The sequence below is a fragment of the Octopus sinensis genome, linkage group LG1, assembly GCF_006345805.1.
Source record: "Octopus sinensis linkage group LG1, ASM634580v1, whole genome shotgun sequence".
NCBI lineage: Eukaryota > Metazoa > Mollusca > Cephalopoda > Octopoda > Octopodidae > Octopus > Octopus sinensis.
In genome coordinates, this window is record NC_042997.1 from 19,281,132 (window position 1) to 19,301,398 (window position 20,267).

Here is a 20,267-nt window from a genome sequence, read left to right on the forward strand (position 1 = left end):
CTTGCTTCTCTTCTACTATCTTTTCATTCACTTATTTCTTCTTCTGTGTATATAACAAGGTTTTGTTTACTTTGTTAATTGCAGCCCATTCTTATATCCCTAAGCCAAGCTATGACAAACTGCAGGGTGGCTGTATATATATTTGTGTGTGTGTGTATGTGCATGAATTATATACATACCCATTTTTATTAAACATAATTTTACTGTATATGCTGTTTGTATGTATGTGTATATATAAATATAAGTTTACATTCGTGTGTGTATAACCCCAATATATATATATATATACAAATATATACACATGTTTGTGTGTGTATATATATATATATATATATATATATATACGTGTGTATGTACGTACATATGTATGAAAGAATTATTCAGAAATTCTGACATTTAGAAGAAATGTGAAGTATTATTTTCTAATAGCTGCAATTTCTCCACACAAATATCTTAATCAACACCAATACTTCATCCTCAAGTACTAACATAAGTCTTCCATCATCATTATCATCATTATCATCACATAACTAATGCTACATGTATAAATCATTAAAGTAAGTAGATATATAACAATGAAATTGAAATTCCCTATGGTAAGTACTTTATTAAAATCAAGTCAACCATCCTATTAGTTTCGTCCAAAAATGAACTAACACTATCAAGTAAGTTAAATGGTAATATCTTCACTGATACTAAAGGAAGCTCTGCTCTAAAACTGTCATGGCTGCAATTGGCTAATTACTATGTTTGAACAATAACTGGATAGTTAATGTGCTGGATTACCAGCTCATAATTTCAGATCTTATTCTCAAATTTCTGAGGACTATCCAACTTATACATGGAAAACTGCCATTGCTGTGACTAATATCATATTATGTTCTACCTGGATATATTAATAAGAGTCTGGAATTCATTGATTATTCCATCAGTATCAACCTGGAATTTTATTGGTGAATATTTCCTGAGAATAGAATTATTATGGCTTTAAATGTTTCTATATTATTTCAATAAAACTTTTCCTTATTCACTTCTCTTAGTTTCTTCAATAGTTTCCAGAAAACTGCATTAGGGATTGAAGCATTTTTTTCTGTTTTTACCATTTTCAATGTTGTTTAGCCCCAAGGTCAGTTATTATTTAGCAACCCGGTTTTGAAATACATTCCTGCAGTGTTTATCCTGTCTCTTTTGTAAATCTAGTCTACATTAGTTCTTATCCATTTCCATTTATATTACAATTTGACTGGCATTTCTAGAAAATGCAGTCTCCATATAAAGAATATAAAAAGTAATACCCAACATCCGAGTAGGTCTATAACCCATCAATCCAGAAGTTCCCTTCTGTTTGTTTTTTAGGTAGATCCACCAGCCATCACCAGATTGCCATGCCTGTTGTGACTTCAACATAATACTCATGTTTACTAGCTGTGTGGACCAGAGCAACATGCTGGAGCAAAGATGGCAAATAGCCAGTGAAATCATGATGGTGATGAAGGATGGGATGCATGACTTTCTAACCTGTAAGCAAAGTGCCCCCACCATATAGTGAATATCTCTGCCAGATTTGTGAATTTTTTTTTTTTTTTGATTGGTTGATTATAACAATATCTTTTGTGTTGGTTCCTGAATTGTACTATGTCTCAGAATACGATAAGATGTTTATAAGATGAGGACGAATGAATATTCCTACAAAGATCTCAGCAATAAATGTCAGAACATATTTCCCCGCCCAATGGCACATTAACTTATAAATTTTATTATAGTTCTATTGTCTGTGGGCATGTGTGTGTGTGGGTGTGCATGTCTGCATGTGTGTGTAGATTACTTTGCTGTGCCAGACCATTATTAGTCGTTTTTACATACATTAATTTGAGCTACAAGCTGTTTAGTCTAGCCTATCTATTCTTAAAGTCACTAAAAAGACATCTTGGGCAGAATCAAATTCTAAAAATTGTATAACCTTAGTAAATGTTTGCTTACCTTATTCAACATTTTCCCCAAAATTGCTTGCTAAGTAAATTCAACTTTGCCTTCAATCCTTCCAGAGTCAATGATATAAAGTAGCAGAGAAGAAATGGGATCAATTTAATCAACTGATAGTGGTATCTCACAGGTTTCTTCAAGCAAAATACACAAAGCAAAGCTGAGTGCCTTGAATTAATATTCTTAGTAATATTTGCGTTTTAGGGAGTGCCAAGGGAGTAAACCTCAAAAGTTGCAGTATTCTTATGAAGGTCATCCCTAGATTTTATTAATAGAAGTCAAAACAATGGATAATTCCATATAAATTTTGCAAATTCTTTAAGTAATGGCATATGTGGAATGTCAGCTATTGTGATCATTGCATACCAACTGAAGAAGTATATTATTAAGAAGGTAGAATGAACTAAAAATTCTCAGTATTTTTACGTAGGCACTGCTTATTAACAATGAAAAAGTAGAAAATAAATAACGAAAGTTTCACTGAAGCTAATATGTATTTTGGCCACTATTCAGAGGGGAAATCGGAAAACAACAATCAGACTGTGAATTTATTCATATGAAAGTTCTCATATCAATTTTATAAAACAATACTTTAATCTTCCACTCTCTAAGGCAAAGAACAAGAGCCCAGGCCATAAGACTTTTTCCTTCCTATAACTACAGAACTTATGAAACTCTTCTAGTAATTGTCTTACAGATGAATTATTGCTAATGCATACAATCAATAGTTTCTTCAGCTTTCAGATTTTACCTTTTAATATTCAAGATTTTTAGTTTCATTTCTGATCATATTATCCACTTATATTATTCATTTTTGTTTAAGTTGCTTGCAAAATGGAGCTGCTTTAATCTGATTTCCCAGTATAATATCATTTTCCTATGGCTTCCCAAATTTTTAAATGCTTAGATTTTATTTTATGCCATTAATTGGATCAGAGAATATCTTCTCTATCCAATATGAATACTTACCTAAGGTATCATTGTTTGATAATTAGTGTCTGTTTTTAAGAGGTAAAATGAATTTAACAGCATATGACTGAAATAAATGACCAAAAACAACTAACACTAAGCCATAACTGTTTGAGATTATCAATGAAAACTAGAGATAATGTTAAAGAATCAAGACTTACTTTCAAAAACTTAATTTGCATAGCTACGAACATGATTTAGTTTTATTGGACTATGTCCAAAAAGCACAATTATAATAAAATCTACTTTGATTAGTCATTAAAAGTTTATACTTACAGCAAAAAAAAAAAAAAGAAAAAAGAGAGAAACAAAGATTTTCATCAGTAGTAATGTGGTTAGTTAAAAAAATATAACGAGTTAAAGGAAATAACCCAGGAAGCCATTATGAAGTGTCTCCAGCGGATTTGAAAACAAGATTTATTTATAATGTTCAAATACTATATAAATTCAACCTTTTCACCCATGAACAATTCAAATTATATCTTAAGTAATGGCATGCAGCTGCCATTTCTGATGGAATGAAAGGTGAGATGATAATCCTAGCCAGGACTAATTTAAGCCATCTTGGGTGGTTTTTTACCTGCATTTGACAAAAGGTAAGACCAATACATCTAAGGGAAAGCACTGAATTCAGGCTGGTAAGAAGGTTAAAATGCTAGACTCAAAAACTACTGGGTTACCACTTTATTTGTAGAATTGATGGATGAATATTGGATGTCCAGATTAGTTTATCCAAACTTCTAGGAAAGTAGAGTTTGTCTTATGATCTTTCAGGGTGTTGATCCACCCTTTGCTCACCAAAGCAAGAGCCTAGAGTGATGTTGCCTGTTTTGTCACTGACAGCCTAGCCATGAAATAGACAATACTGATTTACATCATTACCAGTAGCAGGTCCTTTTAAAAGTAACAAATCATGAGATCATATCTTACTGGCAATCGGAATAAAGCATACATCAGGGTTGTGTTATTTAGCAATTCACTAATTTTTTTCGATTAATCAATTTCAGAAATTTCTAGGCAATATTAGAATGTCTATTTTCTCTAGTACCAAATATGTTAGTCATAATCAGTCATTCTCAGCCAGTTCACATTCTGATTCAAAATTTGGTGAAATTATTGAAGCACTCTTTCTTTTACAGATATTACCAAGACTGTCTCATTATCAATTTCACATGCATGATTTAAAAATGTCTTTGTGAAAGCAAACCTTATCTCATCTAAATCTATCTTTAATTTATTATTTTCCCATTTTTGATATGTAGTAAGAAATATTACTTACTGTAACACTGCATCTATCATATAGTTATATAGTGTCTCTTTCTCCTCTTTCTAATTCCTCCTCTCTCTCTCACTGTGTGTGTGTATGTAATCATCTTTTCTGTAACTGGTACAGCCCACTAGTAAATTGTTATTCTAGCTGTCCAAGTCGTCTGCAAGTTCATTGATTTCTGTCCTCCATTACATATTCATGGTTACCTTGGTAGACCTATCCAGTTCTTGATGTCGAATGATGTCTTCCCTTGTCATCTCTTTTCCCTTCTTTCAACAATGATCTGAAGCATAGTTTTGGACAGGTAGTCATGGCAAGATACACATCCATTTCAGGCAAAACTTCATCATTTCACTGTGGCAATTAGCAGCTCTTTGCATATCCAGAGATCCGAAAGCTTTTTTTCCTGTGTTCTGTGTAGATGAAATGTTGCAGCCTTCAGAGGCACTTGCTCAAATGCGTACTTTATTTGTTTCAAGTTATCTATAAATGTTCAACTTCAGCATCTATACAGAAAGATTGAGTCTAAAAAAGTGTACAGTTCAAGATCCATGAACTGATAAGAAATACAGCTTTTCTATATGACATTCAATTTTGTGGTGAGAAATGAGACTAAGCAAAGTCTTGCCTTTATCTCTTTTACCGAACTACTGTCCTTGTTTAAAATAGAGCTATTGAAATTTATCCACTTGTTCAGGATTTTCCATTCAGTACAATATTTGTAGTTGCATTCAGCTTGAAGCTATTGATTAGTTTCTTGCTCTTTTCTAAAATGTTTCCCATTCAGTATACTTCTGATGCTCTTTCCAGTTTGGTTGTCGGTGCCAGGAATTCTATTTCACTACCTTCACTAAGTCAATATTGCTAACAAAATGCAACAGGTCAGTTTTGCTATAGAAATGAAAGCATGGAAAATATGAAGTGTCTCCTGCTTGATATTTTCCAGAAAGATGTTTAAAAAAGCACTAGACAGAAGAGACAACTTCAAATAAATATGAATAAAAAACTAGATAAATTGCAATTGCTACATCGCACATGCCTGCAATGCAATGAGAAATATATTGGCCAAACAGGATCATAATTAATATCACAGATTTGAGTACATAGACAAGTCAGAGATTAATCACTTAGAAATGCTCCATGTAGTGAACACCTAGATATTTGTGCAAATGGAAAATTCAAAATATTTCCTTTTGTCAAAATAAAGGTAAAAAATGAATTTATAAAAATTCTAAATCAGAAACTAAGCCAGAAATAGCCAATATTACTGCTAAAAGCAAATTCCGCTTTACAGATCACCCTGTAACATGTGTGTTTGAAAAACTTTAAACAACCAAAGCACTTAACACAATGTGAAAAATTCTTTTCAAAAGTCTCATGTCATTCTGTTTTTAAGATTTTTTAATATGTAATATGATGAGGTTTTTCTTGATTCTGTCTTATCAAATTCACTCGAAAAATTTTGGTTAACTCTGAACTTTCAAAAGACATTTGTCCAAGTTGCTGTATTGTTGTGAAGCATATTTCTGAACAACACTGCCATAGCTGTGCCAACTTGACTTAACATTGCATGCTAATTGCAAGCAAATTTTGACGGTGGCATGTGTAAAAAGATTCAAGTGAGGTTGTTGCCAGTACCACCTGACTGGCCTTCATGCCGGTGGCATGTAAAAGCACCCACTACACTCTCGGAGTGGTTGGCGTTAGGAAGGGCATCCAGCTGTAGAAACTCTGCCCGATCAAGATTAGAGCCTGGTGCAGCCATCTGGTTCGCCAGCCCTCAGTCAAAATCGTCCAACACATGCTAGCATGGAAAGCGGACGTTAAACGATGATGATATTTCAAGATGTTGCAATTGTTTCCTATCTTCTGTGAAAACATGTCCAGATCAAGGGAAATATCATCTTGCCTGGAAACATGAGAAAGGAAGTAACACAAGGGACATCTAGAAATAGAAACATCTGCCTTGACATATTATGCCTGACCCATGCAAGTATGAAAACAAAGACATTAAAAGGAAGTTCCTGATGATGTAGATATAAATACAAAGGTGGAGAGATGACAGAATTGTTAGCAAACCAAACAAAATGCTAAGCAACATTTCGTCCATTTTTACAATCTGGTGAGTTGATGAAATAAGTACCAGCTGAGCACTAAAGTCAAATGGAATGACTAACCTCTTTCCCCCAAAATTTCAAGCATTGTACCTATAGCAGAAAGGATACGCATATAAATACAACACATACACAATCACTCATACACATTTGTGTATTAAATGATCAAGTAATTATATTATCTTCAAGTACTTAAAAAATAACAGCTGACAGTAGAGTCAAATTTATTGTGAATATCAAGTTAACTGAGACTTCACCTTCATAATATGTATGTGTGTGTGTGCATGTACAGAGAATGACAAAGAGAAATACACACACATACACTTAAAGTATTTTCTTCCTATGTAATTTGCTCACATTCAGTAAGTGACTCTACTAAACGTGTTGTTTCTTAGTAAACAAAGGTAAGCTACTTATTTTTGACTAAGTATTAGAAGCAATTCAGAGTAACAGTTCTCTTGCTATGCAAAGAAACTAAACAGAGCTCCATCCATGCTACCATAAATCTTTCCAATACAAGTTCAGTTAAGACCTTGGCAGTTATTTTCATTATGAGCTCCGTTACTTTTATATTTCATCTTAAGCTTTTCGCATGCATTGCTACAGTTTTTATGAGTGATAGTTTAATTGAATTGAAATATATATTGCTGCACATGACTGAAGAATGCTTCAGTTTTGTCAAATGGGAGACGTAATACAGAAATAGTTTCAGGAAAAACTAAATTCGTGATATTAGAAAGCATAAAGGTTACAATTTGATTTAAACCTGCATAACAAGATTTCCAGAGGCAAACTGTTTTATTATCATTTTATCTTTTATCATTTCTTGGTGAAGGTATGCAAAAGGCATCAACAAGGAAGCATTCCATCTGCTGGCTGATTTGATTTTTTTGTTACTAAACGAATAAAGAGTTGAATAACCTTTTGTTTTGAGATAAGTAATTAAAATTCCAATGTGCAATCTTTTAAAAAATAAAGATATTGTACATTTATGAAATTGTATCAAAATTAAACTCTTTCTATTTTTTGTTACATTCTGGAAAGGACTCTTGCATCTTTCTAAGTCTGCTAAAACAAAGTACCAGTCAGGTATTGTTTGGGTGAGCAGTTTAATTAGCTAAACTCTCCCTAAAGTTTCTAACCACATGCTTATGAAGGCAACTATCACTAAGGGAAGAAGATAAAGAAATTGTTAAAACTTTGAAATATTTGTTTTGAAATATTTTGTATTGAAATCCCACCAAGGCTTATTTTTGCTTTCATCTCTTCATGATCAATGATGTTATATTTAATTCAAGTGCTAGAGTCATTAATATTAAATAATCTTCTACCTTGAAACTGATAGCCTTGTCTCTAAATCAGAAACAGTTAAGGGTGTTGGAGTGGCAGAAAAATTTCAGTATCAGAAGAAATCCTATATCATTCTATGTTCTATGTCGCCAGAATCAATAAAATATAGTATTAGTTTAAGTCTTGTGGTTGATGGCATCAACAAACCTTTCTTCAAAACTGCAGGTGTTGTGCCAAATTTTTGAAATCATTATTATTATTATTATTATTGTTGCTGTTGTTGTTGTTGTTATTGTGTTTTTGGTTTTTATAAAACAAACAAATTATTATTATTATTATTATTATTATTATTATCATCGTCTTTCAATTTTCGTTTCCATTTCTTGCTAAGTATCTTCCCAACACCTAGAGCAAAAGAAACTCACTGTATACATTGGTAGGCCATCAAAATAAACACACCAGATTGTTCATCTACATTCTCACGCTAGAGATAATATCACAAATCTAAACACTCTAAACTCACAAGCCATATGGAGTGGCGGCAGGGTGGGGAATCCAAAATTAATCCTCATCGCCGGAATTTTTTAAAAAAATCAAAGGTGATTTATTAATACAAAACTCAACATCTGCTAAATAATACTTTTTTACATTTTTTTTCTCTCTAAAAACCTTCCTGATGACCTTTGTAATCCAAAAAAACATTGTGACCATTGGTGCAGCTGTTTGACCATGAAGAGATAACAGATAGACGGACATAACACCCATTATAGTAAGATTATTCAGTAGTCTTATTTTTATCACGTGCTTTCACTGCACTACTGAGTACAGCTCTCTGTGCCTTGGATATGTGCTGTGGTTTGTTGTGATGTTGTTATTTTAACTGTATTGAAAGTTCTTAACAAAGGATGTGTGTAGTGTCTAGTATTTTTCTGAATGCTATATATCATCATCATCGTTTAACGTCCGTTCTCCATGCTAGCATGGGTTGGACGGTTCGACCGGGGATCTGGGAAGCCAGAAGGCTGCACCAGGCTCCGGTCTTATCTGGCAATGTTTCTACAGCTGGATGCCCTTCCTAACGCCAACCACTCCATGGTTATCTATATTCGTACGTCCTGATTATTATTATTATTTTTTTATTATTATTATTTATTATTATTATTATTATTATTATTATTATTATTATTATCAAAAGAACAGCACGTACCATCAAAGGGGTGCTTGGGTACAAATAAACAAAGCCCAATATAACCTGTTGTTTTGGTTATGTATTTATCTGTATTCTTTTTCTTTTCTTTTTGGCTTCAGTCATTTGACTGCAGCCATGCTGGAGCACCACCTTTAGTCAAACAAATTTACCCCAGGACTTATTCTTTGTAAGCCTAGTACTTATTCTATTGGTGTCTTTTGCCAAACTGCTAAGTTACAGAGATGTAAGCACATTAGGATCAGTTGTCAAGCGATGATGGGGGAGGGGACAAACACTGACACACATATATATGACAGGCTTCTTTAAGTTTCCATCTACCAAATCTATTCAAAAGGCTTTGGTTGGCCTGAGGCTATAGTAGAAGGCAATTACCCAAGGTGCCACACAGTAAGTTGTTGTTGGTAAGCAAGCTACTTACCACACAGCCACCCCTGCACCTATATGTCTTTTAATCATACCTAATGCACCTGTTATTATAGGGATTGTTTCTGCTTTTAGATCCCACATTCAAGTTATCTCTATTTCCAGATCTTTGTATTGTGAGAGTTTCTCTATTTCTTTTGGAGATACTTTATTATCAATCTCATTATCATTGAGCAAAAGAGCAGTGCATGCCATCAAAGTGAGTCTGGGGTACAAATATATGAAGTCCAGTATACCCATTATGACAACCTATCTGATAAGGGAACACTAGGCACATGCATCACAAACATATATGCATGATATGGTGATCTTATATCAAAACAAACAGCGTGTGACCATATGGGTGGAGCCCAGCAAGAATTTTCTTCAGGTCAAGTAGCCCATCCCAGTCAAATGGTCCCTGAATAAGGGTTGTTTAGAGGATGATGAACAAAACACCCATATTTCCAGAGGTGAATTATTCAAACCCCAAAGATTTTCTCTCAATACATGGCTATGATGCTCTCCAGCAACTTCTACTCATGATCAGAGATGCACATACCATCAGCCACCAAGGACATGCTCAACTGGTTAAGGTCAAGCAACCGACAAGCAAATCTGTGGTTTTGAGCAAAATATTTGCTGTAGCCCATCTTTTATTACCATGCCAAAACAATGTACATGATAACATTTCCAGTCAGTTAAGATCAAAAGCCACGAGAGCCACTGCCTGGTACCACATCATCATCATCATCATTATCATTATTATTATTGAGTGAGAGAGCAGTGCATGCCATCAAAGTGACACTGGCGTAAAATATACAAAGCCCAGTATACCCAGCATGACTACCCATCTGATAAGGGTACACTAGGCTCATGCATCACAACCATATGTGCACGACATGGTGATCTCATATCAATATAAACAGCACATGACCTTGCAGGTGGAGCCTAGTTAGAATTTTCTTCAGGTTGAGTAGCCCATCCTGCTCAAAAGTCCCTGAATAAGGGTTGTTGAAGGTTTTTGAATGAGATACCCATGTTTCCAGCAATGAATTATTCAAACCCCTAAGAATTCCTCTCATGAGGCTCCCTCACTACTTCTGCTCATGATCAGAGATGCACATATCGTCAGCCATCAACTGGTTAAGGTCAAACAACTGACAAGCAAATCTGTGGTATTGAGCAGAATATTTGCTGTAGCCCATCTTTTATACCAAGACAAAACAATGTACATGATAACACTTCCAATCAGTGAAGATCAGAAGCTATGAGAGACACTGCTTGGTAATGCATCAGGGCATTTATTACTATAATAATAATAATTATTATTATAATAATAAAAATAATAGCTGACTTGAAGACTATGTGGCAATCACAGAAAATTACAAATTTATTTCCACAAAGAATTAAATTATTTGATGGGAGAGTTTCTACTAGAAATTGATCAGTTTAGTTACCATTAAGAGTGAAGACTCTCTTGACTATCATCTAAACGTGAAGATAAAGAAAGCAGTGTTGTGAATTTAGTCACAAGTTAGAAAATGAAAAAAGGAAATAAAGGGATGTTGGATGTGGAATACGAGAGGAAAGTGTTGTGAGTGATGTTTAAAGTGGACGAATGAGTAGGAAGCAAATAATGTGCAAAACGATATAGACAGAGCTAAAAATTTAAATCAGGCCATTATGAAAGTAGGTGATAATAATAATAATTGTAGGTGATAATAATAATAGAGGAGGTGGTTGGGGAATGATGAAATAAGATGATGAGATAGACAGTTATGCCTATACATGGCCAATATTTCTTAAAACTAAGTGCCTTACATATAAATAAAGAAAAAAACTACTCTTGCTTTACTGAACAATTCTAGATGGAAAAGTGAAGCATCAATACGTGCTATACAAAGCATTCAATTTTCTATATATGCCATACAAAAGCAATCTATCACTACTAGACATATTGAAAGAAACCATTTCAATTCTTTCAATATTGATGAAAGATGTCGCTTGTGAGATGTATTTTCTGGAACAATATCCCCACAAGTCCTACACCAATTCCCACAAAATACCATGATGAAATTATTCTATATATACGCTTAGCTACCCAGTGTCAACTCCTCAGAGAAGAGTTACGGTTCTCATATGACCCTTCACTTCTGTTAGAAAGCTTCAATGAAAATTTACTAAAGAAACAGCTCAGACAATGTTCATTCCATTGAAACCAAATATTGCACTCTAAACCAAGTCCCTGCTTGCACCAATTCTTCACCATTTTTCTTTTTACAGGGATCTAGCCAAATATTTGGAAACATGCCACAGTATATCACACATCAAAGACAGGAACATCTATAACTTTTCAAACTTTTGACTAATATTTCTCATTCCCAATGTCTCAAAACAGATAGTCACATCTGGAATAGTAAAGAGAGGCACTAGCTTGCTTTACTGAACAATTCTAGATGGAATAATGAATCATCAGCTACAATACTGGTCGTACAAAAGCATTCAATTTTCTATATGTACTGTATAAAAGCAATCTGTCATTACTACATATATTGAAAAGAATCTTTTCAATCCTTTCAATATTGATGACAGATGAGGCACTAGCCACAAAAGTGGTAGCAGCAAATATGACTGCAAAATCTTTGAAAATGGAAATTAATTTTTAAAAATGATAATAAATTATAAGACAAGCACATAAACATATCCTTAATTCATCAAACAAAAACCCAAATACAACACTAATATAAGCACAACCACTAAAGCTCTCGACGTGTGCTTTAGTAACATTGCAAGCTGAAAGGAATTATTAGATACCCCTTAACTCCAGAGCAAGAGAGAGGCACAGAAATAATTCACACAAGACAATGCCTCTTTAGCAAAGAAATTTACCCTGTAAAGGGCAAGTTGCAAGCTGACATGCATTTGTCTTTCAAAACGTGGAGAGGACTTCTGGATACTATCAAAGGAGGTTATTAGAAGCCTTGAATGAAGTATGACAAGATATGTGCTTTCATGATTGGGAAAGGGCATATGGAAGCATGTGGTTAGTTATTAAGGTCAATGTTGAAACAAGGAAACATAAGGAGTTGGTATTCCACATACCTCCTCTCAGGTTGGTGCTGCACTGGATGGGTAAAGAAAAGACAAAACTCATGATCAGAGATTTTTGGTAATGACATTGGTCCTTGATCTTTCATAATTTTTGCACCATATTATGGATAGGTGGTTCATGCAGAGGTTCCCAAGAACGTGTGATTAGGTAGGGTCTGTATGAATATCCAAATCCTAGTGATCTAAGAAGACCACAACACCATCCCAGTGCTATATCTCATTTAGGGCAGCGAGAAGCGGTCAATCAGATTGGTGGACAGTCTCTTGTTTAAAAGTATCGCCCTCCTTCCCATCCAGCTCAAAGGCCCTGAAAAAGAGTCATGTACATTGCCCTTCCTTCTAAAGTAAAATATTTGAACAAAATTTTCTTTAGCAGTAATAACAGCATCAACATAGGCTATAATAAACAAGCTTGTTTACTAGTGTGGCAAGACCCATAGAACTCATAAAACTATAAAAAGAAAGAATTAAGAGGAACAGGATTCTTGTACAAAAAGAAAAGAGAAAAGTCACTTGCAAGAATGGAAGAAAAAAATAATTGAAGTTTCATGATGAGTAATAATTGGCAACTTTATCTCTTTCATGCATGAGTACACAATATCTTTTAAGAATTGACTAAACTTTAAAGTGGACAATTCTTATTTAAATGAGGTTAGAATGAGATATGAAAGAAATGCATTAGAAATGAAACAATATATAGAATTTACCATAAAAGAACAGAAAGAATCAAAATCAATGTCGTAATTATTAAGCCCAATGTGTATTCTTATGAATACAGTTATTTAAAAAAATACTTAATTAACTGCATAAAGTAAGAAAAAAAAAACACACACACACACATAAATTATCAAAATCCACTTGACATGGCAATAAAGTAGTTTCAGACATCTTGACTATATGAGGATAAAGAAAGATAATTAAATGGTCAAATACTAGTTGAATGCATAAAATATTAAAAGACTAAGTGGCGGAGATAAAGTTCATTCATGTCAGTAACTCTAAAATCCAACTGAAAGATACTGAATAATTTAACAAGAAAAATGTGGTTCCTTAGTATCTAATAAAATGTAGAATTAATGAAATACATTATCATCTGCATCATCATCTCCTCAACACAATTACTATTATCATCATTATCAATAATATTTATCAAAAGGAGACAATTTTAGAAAGCAAAACTGTTTTCATATTTTTTTTTTATAAATAGATCTGATTTAAGAAAGTTAAGCTTTATGGGAAACTGACAAAAGATACAACAGACACAGACAGATGGGAAGAAGATATTTTGTGACATAACAAAGATATAATATAAAAGCAAAACAAAGGAGATTGTAGGTGATAATAATAATAATAATTATAATAATAATAATAATCATAATAGTAACTGCAGTGGTGGTAATAGTGGCTTGCTGGTGATGATGCAAGTGATAATTGTATGCCACAAATCAGAGTTTCCCTCTGCACTAATTTTATTTGGTATTTTGCTTCATCAAAAATGTATCTTAGATATTAAATCCTTTGTTGATGACAGATTTAAAAATAATGAGCCAATGCTAATAGGAACGACAAAAGATAGAATAGAGATATAACTTAAAAATTATTTAACTAAAATACTTTAAAAATTTCTTTAGATTAACAGACTAGATATGGAATTTTTAACAAAATATTGTAAAATCAAAAGCAAAAAACCCCAACACACTAAGCTGTCTTCTTTCTGTCATTTTTATTGCTAGTAAAATACACTGCTCCTTAAAGTTTATGAAATTTTTGTCAGCTCCACTTAACATTCTCTTGATGCATTTCTTGTTCTTATCACACATACTCTATCTCAATTTGAAGGCCAGCTGATTGTTTTATAAGTCAATAACTAATCTTTATGTGGTTACTTGATCTACTAAAAACAGCAGCAAAATCCCACTCAAATAACTACCATGTGAAATAAGGGAAGGACATATCAATTAATGTAGTCCTATATATGCTTAAAATATTTTGGTAGTTAATGCTGGAATGCCTTTGATTATAGGTCTGCTCAATTAGTGCTGACTTTGGGTTAAACAATATCAACTAAATGATTTGATCGAACCCAGTTATCTTAAGTTAAAGCCATCTCTACTGCCCTTTCTGCTCATACTGCCTTACAAAAATAATCTGGGTGGGTTCAAAATTTAATATTAATCACTCTATTTATTGAAACTTCACAGACATTTGGGGATTGTAAAAACTACTAGAATCTGTCTATACAATCATTTTAGATTAACAAATAAAGAAAATGAAGTAATCTACAACCGGTTTGAACTAATGGATAGAATAAGATCAGATACTTCCAACTTCAGGCAAAGTCAAATAATTTTTTCTACTTTGTTTATCTCAGACTTCACAGTTAGAAAATAGGAACTCTGTCTTATTTTATGATCAAAGGATTAGTGCAAGGAAGAAACTTCCCCAGTCAAACACCTGTTCCAAGAAGACAAACTAAATCAATACACTATATTTCAGCACAAAGAACAGGTATAAAAAAAATTGTTTTCCTTTTTGTATTTGTGCAGAAAATTCCAGTTCCTATGAAGAAGTAACCAAGAAAGCAGATTCATGAAAATGAAGAATATAAAACGGAAAGCAGCAATGGTAAGGAATTGTAATCCTTTACAAATAATATCCATAAGGAAATATACTGAAGTATCTTCTTGAGGAATAAGAAATCATTGCCACTTTCTCCTTCCTATTATAAAAGCAAATACCTTGAAATTCTCTTTAATATTCCAAATCTATATTTATCAAAGAATGGTTTTCAAAGTGAAATAAGTTTTTTTTTAATCAATAGGCAAAATAGTAATAGTAATAATAATAACAACAACAACAATAATCAATGTCCTGATGCAATACCAGATAGTGGTTTGCATGGCTTCTGATCTTAAGTGATTGGCTGTGTTAACATATACATGTTTTGTCTTGGTGTAAAAGATGGGCTACAGCAAATATTCTGCTCAATACCACAGATTTTTTGTCAGCTGCTTGACCATAACTAGTTGAGTGGCTGACAATATATGCATCTCTGATCATGAGCAGCAGTAGAGGAGGAGCATCATAATCATGTGTTGAGAGGTATTCTTCGTTGGTTTAAAAAATTCCCTTGGAATCATGGGTATTTCATTCATCATCCTTAAGCAACCTTTATTCTGGGCTCTTTTGAGCAGAATGGACTACTTGATCTGAAGAAAATTCTAAGTTGGCCTTGCCTTCAAGGTTGTGTGCCATTTATCTTGATATGAGGTCATCATGTTGTGTACATACGGCTGTGATGTATGTGCCTAGAACACTCTTATTTAGACAGGTAGTAATGATGGATATATTGGGCTTTGTATATTTGTACCCCAGCATCATTTTGATGGTATGTACTGTCCTTTAAATAATAATAATAATAATAATCAGGACTTACGAATGTATATAACATACAGAAAAAAGCACTATTAGGCACTGTGCAAATCCTATGTAAAGCATTTTTATTGAAAATAAGAGCACCACAACAAACCACAGCACATACCCAAGACACACAGAGTTGCGATCAGTTGTGCAGTGAAAGCACGTGATAAAAATAAGACTGCTGGACTATGATAATAATGATAATAATAATAATAATATAATAATAATAATAATAATAATAATGATGATATATAAACAAAAATTTAGAATGTTTGTGAAATGTTATTTTTGTGAAAAGTTATTATTGCAATTATACTTTTAATGTTTCAAAATAAATGGTATTGTTACTGTTGACTATATCTTCCTTTTAAGATTTTTTAAATTTCTCCCTTATTTTTTATGACTGTGAAGGTATGGAAATATTGTGACTCAAAACAGTTGCATTGGATTGAATAGTTTTACTTGGCTAAAACATTCAGATTATGTATTTAATGCATAAAGGGAAACATGACTGCTGCTACTGCTTCCTCCATATATTCACTGTTGCTCCTATTTAATGCAACTGGCTGTTTGGCACCTTTTATTTAATGCATGCCATAATGCACCAGGACCGAGAAGCAACAATAATGATTTTGTAGCATTCGCTGGTGTTTTAAATATTTAATCTATCTGGTGCTTTGTGGTTCCTTGTTGAAGTCAAGTTAATCCAAATGGTGCAGCTGTAATTTCCTCTTCAAGTGTTGGATCAGAGCTGGATTGCTCCCACTCACAAGCTTGTTGAGCCTGACTTTTCAGCATTTCCCTGCAGCAATCATTAAGGGAAGATCTATTACTGGGTACAGAGCTTGCTTAGTTTAGATTCAGCTACAGGCTGAGATTATATCAATCACCAATGCAACACTCTTCTGTAGAACCAATCTGATTTTCTTTAGCATTCAATCTTTCAGAAAGGTATTATATCTTCATTGGCGACATCAATTCTGCCATCCAGGTATTTGATATAAGTATAGTGATGAATAGGCGTAAGAGTGGCTGTGTGGTTAGTAGCTTTCTTATGAACCAATTTGGTAGACGGAAACTGAAAGAAGCCCGTCGTATATATGTATATATATGTATGTGTGTGTATATGTTTGTGTGTCTGTGTTTGTCCCCCCCACCAACATCATATGACAACCGATGCTGGTGTGTTTACGTCCCCGTAACTTAGTGGTTCAGCAAAAGTGACCAATAGAATAAGTACTAGGCATACAAAGAATAAGTCCTAGGGACAATTTGCTCAAATAAAGGTGGTGCTCCAGCATGGCCACAGTCAAATGACTGAAACAAGTAAAAGAGTAATAGTGTCAAATGATTTAAGGTGATCTGTCGCTGGTTCATATTTTCTTTTAGGATTAAACAGTCACCACCATTGTCAGCAGCAGTAGTGGTGTACTTTTGTATGTGTGTATATGTGAATATACACACATATATATATATGCTTGGTGAAGGCACGTAGCTTAGTGGTTAGGAGCATTTGGCTCATGATCATAAGGTCATGAGTTCAATTCCTGGTGGTGCGTTGTGTCCTTGAGCAAGACACTTTATTTCACGTTGCTCCAGTCTATCCAGCTGGCAAAAATGAGTAGTACCTGTATTTCAAAGGGCTGGCCTTGTCACACTCTGTCATGCTGAATCTCCCTGAGAGCTACATTAGGGGTGCACGTGTTTGTGGAGTGCTCAGCCACTTGCACGTTAATTTCACGAGCAAAGCTGTTCCGTTGATCGTATCAGCTGGGACGCTCATTGTCACAACCGACGAAGTGCTGCTATATATGCTTGACTATATATATGCATTTTTACATGTACATGTAAGCATGTGTGAATAGATATGCATGTGTGTGCATGAGTATGTACATGAGTATAACATAAGTTTCACTATATTTGCATAGATGGATGAGTCTTCTCAATTAGTACATATCTACATAAAAATGACTCCAGGTTCAAGCAATCGTTTAAAGATTGTTCTGTTGATAAATGATGCTGAGAGTTGAATAGTATTTCAAGACAAATTTATTTAATTGTAGTACAAATGCTGGACCTAATTGCCTGGAATGATTTCTCTAAAGTGTCTCACAATAATCTTTTGGAGACCAAATTTTTTGAGAGAAAGGCAAGTGTTATTGTTCTTCATCTATTTTTGTTTAAATTTTCCACTTCACTGGCTTCGGTGGAATGAGAGGGACTTGTTTTATTAGAATAATATTATTGTTCTCAAAAATATTTGAGACAACTAAAGATACATACTGGGATCTTTGGTCTGAGTGGATTAAAACTGGAACATCAATCAGGTAAAATGGATTGTAAAAATTAAATTAATTTAGGAGCTGTCATATCTATGCATGTAAATGTGAAAGGAAAACCCTAATATTCATTTATAATCATAATCATGTAGCAGTGATAGTTAAATTGTGATAGAGGAGTTTTGAAACTGACACTGGGATATTTAACAGGTTATACAAATTTGATAAGTTTGTCATGAGAAGGATAGAAGAATTGTGGTTTCAATTCTGAGCAGTCATTACATAATCTTTTAAATATCTTTGAATGAGAAAGGCAAGATGTTAAACCTGACATAATAGCATGTTCATGACATTCCAAGCTGATATTAAGGTTTATGTAAGATTGATTCCTGAGATGTTATAGAGAATGATCTTTTACAAGTAAGTACATCAGTTGTGTCACTTTGTTCAGGTATGTATCAGATGTCATAATTGTAGTACCATATTTTTTTTTCTCTGAATCATTAAAGAATCACTTTGTTTTGTTTTTCTTCCCCTTTTAGCTGGAAACTGAATATGAATGCGAACACCTGTTGCTCAGTATGTAATGTAAAGTTGTCTTAAAGTAAAAAAAAAAAAAAAAAAAAAAAAGTGGCATTTCTTCAAACTCTCTATGATAGATATAGACTCTTTCACAATGAGAGATTTTGGTTAGGATGAAGAAAATTTCTGGAGAAGAAAGTAACAAGCTTATTAGAGCAAAATGACATTTAAAATTGTAATTCTAAATACATCAGTTTCAACACATAGTGGAAATACTTGTAAGATTAATAACAAATAGCTATTAACAACTAAAGTATTAAGCAGAAGAATAGAATGTTTTCTTGAATTAGTTTCAAAGAGGACAATCCATTTAGAGTAGTAATTAAACAAATCTTGTAGCTGAAGTTGTTTAGCATTACTAGCCACCAGGTGATCAGCAAGAATCTTTAATCTTTCCAAGTCAGCTTGCAAAAATTTATTTCCTTTATTGTATCCAATGTAAAAATTGGATGTATTATGGAGTTGAGATTTGTCATTGTCAGATGTAAATGTCAAATGTCTTAGTAACTGAAATAAATTGAGCCAAGTTTCCTTCATGATCCTCCATAGTTTTACTAGTGACAACATCATTGATATAGGTATGAACATCTTTGATATCACATGTTACTAATTATATAACATTACTCTTTGAAAAACACTCACAAGAGGAACATGACAGAGTAAACTTGTAAACTGGAATAGACATCTACTAATCTGAAATAGTGTGCATCTTTTATCATCATTGTGGAGTAGATTCTATAGTATGCTGTAAAATTTATTGTAGTAAATAAAATGCCAGTTCTTCATATTATAAAATGAATAAGCATCTAGTAATTCATATTTGCGAAAGTTAAAAACAATGTGTTTGTCAATGTCTCTTATGTGTACCACATGAGTTTACCACAGACTTTCTAAGGGTGCAATGATGTCATCATCAAGAAACCATTTAATCCCACTCTTAGAAGAAAAAATCATCAAATGAAGAAATACTATGAAATTTAGTAGCAATTGTATTCAGATCATTGTTTAGGGGCCTCATACATAAGAAAGAGCCACCAACTTCAGAACATGTAAAATAACAATAAAATATTTTCAATGATTCTCTGGATACAGAAGTTTTAGAAAGTCATGTCCCAGAATCTCTCTATATATAAACGGCAGTTTGTCTGTCTGTGTGTCTGTGTGTCAGTCAGGTTGTACCCTCACCCTGACCACGGCTTTCAACCGATTCTGATGAAACTTGACACTCATAGCCCAATGTCATAATTCAAAACTAACGCAGCGAAAATTTTGAAAAGTTACCCCAGTTTTTAAAAAAAATTGATAAATTCGACATGGGGTCGAGAATCTATGCTTTTTATATGCAACACATTTTCTGTTGTAGTTTTCGCAACTTGCAATCGATTTTCACCAAACTCATGGTGAAGCTTAATGTTACCCTAAGAAACTTAATTCTGACGTTAGTTTTCCATGCAATACCTTACCATCAGAAAAAATCGATAAAATCATGCCATTTTGGGAAATCGCGTTTTCGCCCAAAGGGACAGCTAGGAACATCGTATACACAGAAGACATTGCAACCTACACATGCACTTTTGTTCCCTAGAGGGAAAGGACTAGATTGGGATTAGTCGTTGCCTACTAGGGGCTCTTAC